The following is an 11,833-nucleotide window of genomic DNA, read 5'->3' on the forward strand; positions in this document are numbered from 1 at the left end:
CGTGGCAGTGGAAAAAAAACACTCCTAAAAGAGCTGTAAAAAGACCATTTCAAATAACCAAAAAATCTTCCTCTTCCCCTAAAGAGCAAACTTCCTACAAAATTCCTACTTCTATCAAATCTCACTCTCTCCTTCTTTTTTTGGGGGGGGGATTATTCCTTTTTTTTGGGATTGGTAAGGTAACCTAATATATTGCACTGATTTCCATGCCAAGGTAAGAACATGACATAATCTGATGTGTTGAAATTTCTATTAAGTATTTCCTAGCCTAACAAAAATCTGAATAGTTTAACAAAAATATATATAATACATCAATAACTAAAACCATTTGTCTTTTTGTTACAGGAGCTGTCGGTCTGCAGTATCCAGCTACAACTTTCTCCAACATTTAAGAATGTAATGTTATATGTACTGTAACAGTATTTGTCTAAACTAAGTGCTGCTGTATTAAAATACTTTTTAATTGATTGTAGATGTTTTTTTATCATTTTGCCTTGAGCCATCTTGTATCTGTGGGTAAATGAAAAGGCAACACAATATGATTTTAAGCTATTGAATTTTTTATTTTTTATTTAGACAAAGTTTAAAAGTTTCCATCAGAGAACTTTGCTTATATTAACATTGATCAGTGTGGTTCCCTGGAATATTTGGGGAATTAAATGCAGTGGTGGAAGTAACAATTTACTGTTACTGTAACAAAGTTATTTTGTGCAGCCTTAGCCTGGGCAGTCTCTCATTTGCTTCAATATGTGTGTTTATGCCTGCAGCGGTCACTGTACAGTATAGAATAACGTAATATAATATAGTACAATATAACAGTATATTGGAGAGTATATTAAAGTGTGGCAATATAACATAGAATAGCATATCAATATATAATATAATATGGATACTGTACTCCTTGTCAATGTTGCATCCAACAATGGAGGAGTAGACAGAAAACTTTTGGATGTGGCAGAAACCAGAGTTGAACTAGAAGTCTGAGGTGTAGAGTGTGAAGAGGAATGGTGCCAGAGCAGTTCCTTGAGGTGCGCTGGTGTTGCCAGTCACAGCCTCAGCGGTACAGCCATCAACTCTGAAGTACTGTGGCCAGCCAATAAGGTTATCCATAATTGAGGATGTAGTGTCAGGGTGCAGTTGCATCTCCAGAAGCTTATCCCCTTTAGAAGGCACGGCTGGATGGTGTTGAAAGCACTGAAGAGGTCAAAGAACATGACTCTCACAGTTCTTCCTTCTCTCATACCCCTTTTCCACCAATGCAGAGCTGGTGCTGGTTTGGAGCCAGAGCCTAGTTTAAAATCGGTTCTTTGTTTTTCGACCACCAAAGCACCAGCTCCCAACCAGTAAAAGTGGTTCTTAACTAGCACCAAATCATTGCTGGGCCAGAAGTAAGAACCGCTTACGTCAGCGGCTGGGGGCGGGGTTACCGTGACCAACAAGACGAACAGAAACTTGTGACCGTCATTTTTGAATTAGCAGATAAACACGATGGACACGATTAAACAAAAACAGCAGTGGTCAGAGGAGGAAACAAGCTGCTTTCTTGCACTATGAAGGCGAGCCGCGCGAACATGTTGGATCTGCCGAGTTCGGATGCCGATGTAGGTCCGCAAAGCCATGAACATCAATAGCAAAGCAACGTCCGCCATTGTTGATGGTGTGTTTGTGTTGCGGGGAAAGATGAGACGTATACAGTGACGTAAGACCTGGCTCTGTGCTGGCTCTTTAGCCTGTGGAAAAACAAACCGGTTCTTTGGAAGCTCGTCAGTTGAACCAACCCCGAACCGGCACTAGCTCTAGCTCTGAACCAGCATGTGGTTCTTGTTGGTGGAAAAGGGGTAACAGTGAAAGAGCCTTGTGTGTCAGGAAGATGGCGGCATCCTCCGCTCCGATATTTGGCTGGTATGTAAACGGCAGTGGGTCCAGTAAAGCCAATAACATGGTCCTCAGGTGTTGCAGAACCAGTGTCTCAAAGGTCTTCATGTTGTGTGATGTGAGAGCCACAGGTCTGTAGTCATTAAGAGCGCTGGGGTGTCCAGTTTGTGGCGCTGGGACAATGCAGGAGGTCTTCCATAGGTTGAGCACCTTCATCAACCCTAATGGTTTTGTGCTGGCATCAATCTTTGTCACTTTAATTGTACAACTCCTGTAACATAAAACCAATTTTACAACTGTCATCTCTCCAATAGGCCTTTTTATTTTTTTTACAGCACACATTTTGACTTGATGTAGTAGGAAAAACACAAGTGTTACTAATAACAAACAATGGCTCTGTTTTATTCAAGTGTCCCAAATTAAGTCCTGACTGTTAAGGGATAACTCAGGAGCAGCACAACTCATTTCACATACAGTACGTGAAGAAGGTTCGGGAGACCTTGATTAATTACACAGGAGCATTCAATGAACACTCAATCGAGGAGACAATTAAGCAGGCAGTAGAGTTTAACCACGATGTGTTATTGTGCAGTGCCGTCCCAACTCTCTGAAGTTCCTGCCTTCCTGAAGGAGTATTTAAACTCATGCTGGAGGCGTTACGTTTAGCTGAACCTTTAAGGTAAACAAAGATATTGCAGTCGCCTAAACAAGATGCTAAAGCCTAGTTCAACCTATCTCTCTCCCTGGGAAGTATGCTAAAGTGTGGCTGGCCCACCGACCTCCAAAAGGCAGTCCTGAGATAAAAAAATTCCCTTATCATACAGCTGCCTGGATTCAACTGAATCTGTAGAGACATTATACATAACGTGAACAGGTTTGGTTATTAGAGACTGGCCGAATATTCACGTCCCCTGACCTGTGACCGAGGAATGACCTGATGTCTATGTTTTCCCTTTAGACTCATCATAACACAACGTGGTGTTTCCGGAAATCGGAAATTCCACCACAGTGACAGTGTAACAATGTGAATATTAGTCGTTGTGTTTAGGTAAAAGGGATTTTGCTTCCTGTAAGGGGTTGGTATAGGCTACACCTGCACAGAGGCTCTCCACAGAACACCTCCCACAATCCCTCAGCCTCGACTAAGAGAGGACAAATAACCCAATCAGTGTCCACAAGTTTGGTGTTCCTGGGCCACCCCTGGTGCCTGTCAGGCTTGCAGAGATAATTGTGAGAAATCAGATTTTCTCTTGTAGAAAATCTGCTGTTTATCATTTAAGCTCTTTTCCCCCGTGCCACCTCCAAAAATACCTTCCCTCATTTCTCCGTCTCTCAGTGCGGGAGTGTTAAATACCCCCTCCTGTCGTCTCATTTACCTACTGTGGTGCCACCAAACTCACACAAGCATCATTTGCGATCAAACAAGCTGTTGCAGTTTTACCTGCACACTTGTGTAGTTGTGTCACGAACCTGTCGCTTTTATATGTCATGTTAATTGGTTTGATTGACACAAATACCCATATTTCCTGACAATTGTTCAGTAGCAATTTGTGGAACAGCTACACAAATAATTGTGTTACAGAAAATGTAGGACTGTGCCCCATGTCGTCTCGAGCCACCTCAGTGGTGATGTGACCGGCATGCAGGAATGTCTGAGCGCTCTGCCTGCCTCCCCTTGTGTCTCAGTGGGCAGAGGATGTTTATATGCTCTGTGTGAGCTCAGAAAATATGGGCTAACAAGTTTACAGCATCTGTGTCATCCATTATAAAAATCTTTACTTTCTGATTTGTGTCAAGTAGACAGATGGCATGACATTTTGAAATGAGCAGTAATAATGCATTCTCTCACTCTCTCTCTCTCTCTCTCTCTCTATGCAGATGAAATTGAAAGTATGTTCGACTGGGAAAAAAAGATCTGTTTATTTAAAGTACTTTTGTTTGCTTGGAGATTTGCTGTCTGTCAGTGAAAACGATTGTAGTTTCTTTTAGAAGCCCTCGGGGGCTCATGAAGTCGGTCAGATGGATATACAACAACTAGGAAAATGCATAACATTAAACACTTTTAATGTATTTATTCATATTCATTTGAATATCATCCCTACATTTTTGCAACGCAAAAACATTGCTGCATGCCAATTAATACCAATTACCTTTTAACCAATTTTGTAGAATAATACGTACAGAATTCAACCTAATGGATGGATAATGCCCTAACACAAAGTGTTGGTCACTTGCTGTGTCTCTTATCTATTTAAGGTGAAGATATGAGGAAGGTGTTTCTGATCTCAAATCAACAGTGACCCCTCCCAGTTCTCTGCTCTATGCTTTCACACGCCTTTTGCCCCCATCGCTACAATGCCAGTTCTCTGTAAAGCCATTAATATTTTATGTGATCATGGGCCTCCATAAGCAAATTTCAGTCCCTGGCAAGTTGAGCCAAAGCATGATTAATTTAGTATTTATACCCCGACAACCCTTTAAACAACACAGGCCCCCAGCCACAAAGCAAGGCACAGTTTGAAACAAAACTAGCAGCCCCTAAATCATAATCAGCATAGTCATTCAGGATCATTTGAGTTTGGGGACACATTTTTTTCTGTAACTGCAGCTGCAGTTTTGGTGTGGAATTAGTGCCCGTGTGAGAAAGGCAACCTCAGTTGAAAAGCTTCACTCGTAAAATGTAGTGTTACATAAAAGAAACCTTTTGTTATTACTCAGCTGCAAGACAAAAACACTCTTGTTTCTTCTAAAACCCCCTCTCCATCATCCTCAGTTTGTGGGGAAATACTGCTGTGTTAGACATAACAAAGCCCTTTAACCTTGTCTGCTGACCGCATATCCCAGGTAACCCTGCTGGCAGGGAAATGCCATCAGTAAATCAAAACATGGCTTCCCCGAACCTGCAGATCACAAAAAATGTCCTTCAGTCATGATGCTGCAAACCACAGAGCTGCATCTAATCTGTTTACAACTGAAAACATGGCAACGCTTGGAGCCAATATATCCTGGACTTTTCCCTTTTGGTTTCAGTCTCTCTGGAATATAGGCTACTGTACTTACAACTTCTTTTATTTTTTCCTTCTTTTTTTGGGCACTATTTGGAGGGGATGTTACTCTATTCTCAGTATACAGTAGGTTTCCAGAACAATAGTTTAATTTGACTATAACTTACAAATTTATATCCCAATTTATGATCAAGAATAATTGACACTTTCCACTAATTTGCTTAATTTCTTTACCACATTTATCTCACCAGACATGTCAATCCAGTAGTGGAAGTAGTTTTAGATCCTTTACAGGTAGAGTCTGCGATTCTAATCGAATACACTTTTTTTGTCAAATTCAGTAAATATCTCCTCAATGGCCGCTAGCTTTCCGTTCTGTGTGTGCTATGACAAAAAGAACTGGTGTTCATACACAGCCCTGGCTCTGTAAATGGGAAACAACCAAAGTGGCTTGGACCGAGCCACACAACATTCCGTCCATGCTTGTGCACAGGACAGGGGAAAGGCCATGGATGTATTAAACAGAAAGGCAGCGGGAGCGAGAGGGATGGTAAAAAAGGAGAACTGACGGCATATTGTTTAGCTGTCCAGCAACTTTACTGTTTTGGTTCACTTTCACTGCTCTCACAGCGTTTTTCGGCCACAGCAGGCAGCTGTTTTAAGTGAAAAAACTCTAAAAAGCCACTGCACACTACCTCCTCAGCACCAACCAGCAGACAGACACAGTTAGCGACTAGCTGGTGAACATAGTGGAGCGTTTAGCAGCTAGCCAGATATTGGTAAAGTTGGTAGAGACCAAAAACAGAGCTAAAACGGAGTGAATAGCCAAATCTGTGGACCAGAGGTAGCTTTCGCCTGACATGTTTGGAGTAGCTTCTTTCACCCATAAATTTGCACGACTAATAATGTAGCTAAAGTGGAAACAAGTCATGTGACTGGACATGGCAAGTGGCTCTTATCTGCAGTAGCCTCTTCCCTGTTAGGATGAGTGTGTTATTGCTGTACATCATTCAGAATCTAATCAGGCTTTACACTAACATGATCACTGTACTGTTCAACTTCATTAAAGATAATCTCTGTACAGACACCACTGGACACAGCAGGCCCCTCCCTCTGCCCTTGCTTCTGTCATTGATTGGTGGAGTGATTTGCAGCATGTAATCCAATGCTCTGTGACAGGTTGTAACTGAGGTTAAAGATGGCAATTTAATTATGTGTCAGAGGTCACATTAAAGGCTGACCTTTGACCACAAGACTGATTAGAAACAATGGTGTGTTATTTGTTTGAACTGAACAACATAACATTACATAGGTGAATATGAGTGCAGAATCACAGGATCAGTGCTTTTTCTGCACGTTTGCCTTTTTGAATGCATCCAAAGAAATTTCTTGGTCTGCACATGGCAGCAGCTCCAGGCCAAGAAATAGTCAGGCACACGCATTGTTGTTTTTACAATTTGGATTTTGTACGGAATAAACAAACAAGATATAATGTGTTAATCAGTGAGCTATAGAGGTGGTCGTGGTTGGATTTTGTTACATTCGGACAGAACCAGGCTAGCTGTTTCTCAGATTCCTTATGCTAAGCTAAGATAACCAGCGGCTGGCTATAGCCTCATATTTAACGGACATGTGAGAATGGTTTCAACTTCTCATCTAACTCACGGCAAGAAAGCAAATAAACGTATTCCCCACAATGTTAAACTATTCCTTTGAGCTTACATTTACTATTCCTATCTCAGATGTTTTCACCCCAGTGGTTAAACAGTGGGTATGAAGCAGGTCTCCAACAGCTTTGTTTTCAATATAACCTAACCAATTCTTCACGTCATCACTTTTTGTTTAAATTAAAGGAATGTGGCTCTGACTTGTTTATGATACTGTGAATGAGTACAAAGTTGTTCTGTTGTGTCATTAGGCCCCTGGGTACAAGCACAGACTAACATTTCTATAGCCAGCCACATATGCAAATGATGGGGCAATTGTAGATATACAAATATGTACCCATAGTCCACGCGGCCTAATGGCCTCCCTCCCTCTGGCTAGCTCAATGGCTCATTTAGATATCTGCTTGGTTTATTATGTGAATAAGTCATGCCTGGCTTGTTACGACCCTCTTGGTTCCTGTTTCTGCTGTGTAGCTGAGATGTGTGGCGCTCAATTAGGCTGCCTGGCTAGCAGAGTTAACCCTTCGCGCCAGATAAGCTGTTTTTTTCTCAGCCAGACGGGGTTGGTACAGTATGGGGGGTTCCAGGCAGGGATCAAAAGATCAATCCTAATACAGTGCTACCAGGCTGACCTCTCAGATGTAATAAAGGTGCCATCTTTCACCCTTGGGGCCTATTCAGAGCCTCCCACTGCATGAACAAACCTGGTATCTTTAAATTAGCTGACTTGCTTGCCCTGCAGGTAATTGCTTTAGTTTATCAATGTTCAACACAATTTATTACTTACTCTAGCACCAGTAGGATCCTGGTGTTAATGTCCTCTGTGAGGAGACAGGAAAGCCAGGCCTTTGTGTTTGAGAGCTTGTTTATGTTTATGTGTCTCTTTGCAAGTAAAGAGAAATAAACACAATGACACCAAGAAGTAAAATAACAGTTTTATTGCCAGTGGTAGGTTTTATCAATACATGTCTAGATATAATGATAGCCAAGATAATCTTATATGTGCATATTTGGACCAAATTATAACCTTTAATTTGCCTATACATGAGTGTACATTCATACTGCAATATGCATATAATTTATGGGTGACCTTACTGTTGCCTTTGAGGTGCAACACTTTATGTCCATCTCAGCTTTTCTTCTATCTGTCAGTGATCATTACAGCTCTAGCACTTGTTTTAAAACTTTATGTGACAGCAAACTTAAATGCCTTAACAGGTGCTTAAATCCAATTGTCTTTCATTACACTAAAAACAATATTACCGTTGGTCTACTTTTCAATGGAGTTGTCTCTGGCTGTGGCCAGAGGCTGCTGCATGCCTCCCTAACATCTGTATGCATTATGGATCTGTCTGAGGTAATAAACAGACCATGCCCTTATTCCTGTTTCCTGGTATCATTATTTCTTGCCCCTCAGATGGATTATAGCCCACTGTGCAACATGTAGATGAGTGGCGCTCCTCTGATTGCCTTATGGCCATCAGGCTTTGCATATTTACTGCCCATGAATCACAGTGCGCAGAAAAACCCACAGCAACATATTCTCACCCTCCCTCCTCCACTTTTTACCCTCTATACGCTGTTTTACACTTTCTTTGTCATTCTGCCTCTCATCTCACTTCTTTTCCTTCGGCTGTCTTGCTCTCACTGCTTCCCCCTTCTCTACCACTCTTCTTTCATTGTCCGTGTTTCCCTGTGCCTTGATCCTGCTCAATGCATTCCCAGCTGCTAAATTAAATCATGTATTATTAATACTGCTATATCTTTGTCCATCCTTCTTCCCTGTTCATATGACTGCTACATTAAGTGTAAATTGTTTCACTGTAATTCCCTTTTAATGTCCCTTATAATCAGTGTTTCTGGTGTGCGGAGGCAAGGGAGGAGAGGAAAAAAAGAGAGAGAAGGCGACTGAGATCATAGGCTTTTACTGTTTGATGTGTGGCTTGCATGCTACAGGCCCTTGTAATTAAGTCTGTTTTACAAGTCAAATGTATATGGCGCCAATCTGCAAAATATGAGATTAATAAAAGAAAGTTGTCAGATGTGGCTGGCTATGGTGTGTTGGCTGTCTCTGCTAAGCCTTAGGGAAAGAGCAGCACACTTCAGTGCTTACAGCCCATTTTTATAACTGCTACCCATTGTCCCGTGAAAGCTGAACATAACCCTGACTTAAAGACCTGCATGATTTGTAACAAAATTGGATATTTTGCTGCTAAGAATTGTTAATATGTCCCTTTTGGATTCACCAGGACATAGCTGTCATGCTGTACCATTTCTCTTGCCTTTTTAAAGGGTCAGTTCACAAAATAAGTGGCATCTATCTATTCATTACCCATGCCAATAGTTCTGGTTTCATTTGCCCAGGTTTTGGCCTATATTTCAGCTTTCACTTGAGAAATTTAATTTGCGGTGCTCACAGCATTAAAATATTACATTTGAAAAATGTTTTAGTTAACATCACGTTTCAGAAACGATGTCCCAGATACTCTGGATACTCCACAGACCTCGCTGTCAACTGTTTTTTTCCCATAGGTGTAAACCGAGCCCTGGGTATCCTGCTCTGCCTTTGAGAAAATGAAAGCTCAGATGGGCCGATCTGGAATCTGCTCCTTATGAGGTCATAAGGAGCAAGGTTACCTCCCCTTTCTCTGCTTTGCCTGCCCAGAGAATTTGGCCCACCCATGAGAGAGAGACATCATGGCTTTCAACGAGCAAAGTGGCAGTTGGTCAAGGCCACACCCCCACCCTCCACCTTGCCCCCCCTCTCTCCTCCTCAATAGCTACAGACACAGAAATGGCACATACTAAGGAAAGCTCATTGTGGGACTGACTCTAGTGGCTGTAATTCTGTACCAAGGCTGAATTTTCGGGAAAGAGACTTCAGATACAGTATTAGGGGACCACTAAGGCCTATATAAAAGCATCCAAAGAACACCATGTCATGGGACCTTTAACATGCTAACACACTAAACTAAGATGGTGAACACGGTAAACATACCTGTTTAGCATCAGCATGTTAGCGTTGTAGATGTGAGCATGGTGACATTAGCATTTAGCTCAAAGTACAGCTGTACAGCCTCACAGCTGCTAGCGTGGCTGTACCTGTAGACTTTTAGTTTTGTGTAAATAAATAATTGTTAGCACTGTGAGCGTCACAAATTAAATTCCATTCACTTCCATTGTATTGGACTGGTGGCAGAAATGTTAGACAAAAACCAGGGCAAACAAAACAAAAAAAGAACTAAGATTGAGACACACTTTATGTTGTTAGTTATTACACAGGCCAAAACACACACATGCCCAGGACCTATATATGCGCTAATGTAGAGCTGTCAGAATGAGGAGGGCTGCCCATGACAGGCGATTGGTTGGGCATTCGGTGCCTTGCTCAACCTGCCTTGCTCACCTGAGGTGAACTAGCACCACTCCACAATCCATCCTTGAACAGGCGACCCTCCGGTTCCCAAGCCAAGTCCCTATAGACTGAGCTACTGCCCCAAATTGGCTAAAGTCACTGGAAGTGGATGCTTTTTAGTAAAGTGTTTGAACCGATCCATCCGAAGTGTCATCAAACCTTATAGAGAGTTTTGCCGATGAATCAGTAAGCAATATGTATTATTAGTTCATGAGCTTTCTGTCTCCTGCCATCACTTTCCTCTACCCACGTCTAACCCATAGACTGTTAAATAGTCTTGATGCTTTACCATTTATCAGTCACAGAGGGCTTGGTCCACCATTATTGATGCCAGACAGCCAATTGGTTGGAAGGATGCTGTAAACTGGGCAATTTAAAACCGACATTCTTCATTGTCACATGAATGTTGCCGAATGAGATCGTAAGAGGCCGAATGAGTGTAGTGGCAATAAATAAAGGGAGCGAAATATAACCTGGCAGACTGACGGGCTGTCGATATAGATTGGCGTCTCTGATGTCCTCAAAGTGATTACCAGGGCAGGGATGATTAGCTGTGGTGTAAGGTACTGTAAAAGTGTGGGGGACATTTCCTCCTTGTATCTGGGCTCTGTCTTTAGTGAGACAAATGTTGTGCATGAGTAATGGCACAGCTATCATGTCACATAGAGGCCGGTCGGCTCCATAGCGAGTAGGTAACGGAAGGAGTGTGAGGGCCCGGTAATATTGTAAAACAGTGTTTAAATATTTTAATTTCATTTGTCACAGGGGCCCCTCCCTTGCACTCCATTACCCTGACAACCATCCTTCATCAGCTGAATGAGTGCATTATTCATTAGCACTAATTATTTTCACATAACGTCTGCCCCGATATATTTAACCTCCACATTACACCCGGGATAATGGCCTTGTAAAATTGAATTGCGAGAAAGAAGTGGAGTTGGAAAGCTCATTTAAAGAACATAAGAGGGAAGGAAGAGTGAGGGAGGTGCAGGAGGGCTTTTTGAAGCAGCTGGAGAGGGGGGTTGACAGGAAGAGTGTTAAGCACTTTGGGACATGGAGCCCCAGAAGTGACGGGACATTTGTTTCTGTCTCATTTGCATGCTAAGAGAAGAGCCCGGTGGTTCTCTGTCGGGTTGAAGAGATACCTAAATGCCCTGTGGGTTGAAGGTGCCCTCCAGCCACCGAGTTAAGATTAGCTATCCCTGACCTGACACATGACCTCAACCATGAATATAAAAACACATGACCTGGGACAGCAGGAACAGGGAGCCGACATGCAAGCCTTTGTCTCTTTCACCTCTCTTTTCCCAACTCCCATGTCTGCCGTCTCTGTATTTACCTCTTCTCTTCCTCTGTCTTCATCTCTGCTAGCAACTCAGTTGTGTCCATTTCTTCTTCCTCTTCTTTCTTTGGCTTTTTATTCAGCTACTTACCTGCAGAAGCCCTACTGATGATTGAAATGGGGTTGAATCACCCATACAGGCCTCTGCTCATATTCCCCATTGAGATGTTTTCCATACAAACTTCAAAACAAACTGAAGACCAAGGAAGGCTTTATTCCTGCTTTGCTTATTCATGAGATTGACATTCACCAGCATGCAACATTTAGACTTGAACAGGGCTTGCTACTCCACTTGCTTTATATCTGCTCTCTTCTGAGAGTTGAGACCCCATGCCAATAGTTAAGCCAAACTCTCACCCACACACAAATAAACAGAGGACTACACACACACGCATGCTGAAAAAAAACACTTGCACACACTCAAATGCAATACCTTTCATGCACGAGTTAAGCCAATAAAACTCTAAATGTTATGTTGTGAAACAGTTGTAAAGTCAGTTAAAGTGTTCTGCAAATGCATAAGAATTAT

This window comes from Perca fluviatilis, chromosome 3 (genome assembly GCF_010015445.1).
Source record: "Perca fluviatilis chromosome 3, GENO_Pfluv_1.0, whole genome shotgun sequence".
Classification (NCBI taxonomy): domain Eukaryota; kingdom Metazoa; phylum Chordata; class Actinopteri; order Perciformes; family Percidae; genus Perca; species Perca fluviatilis.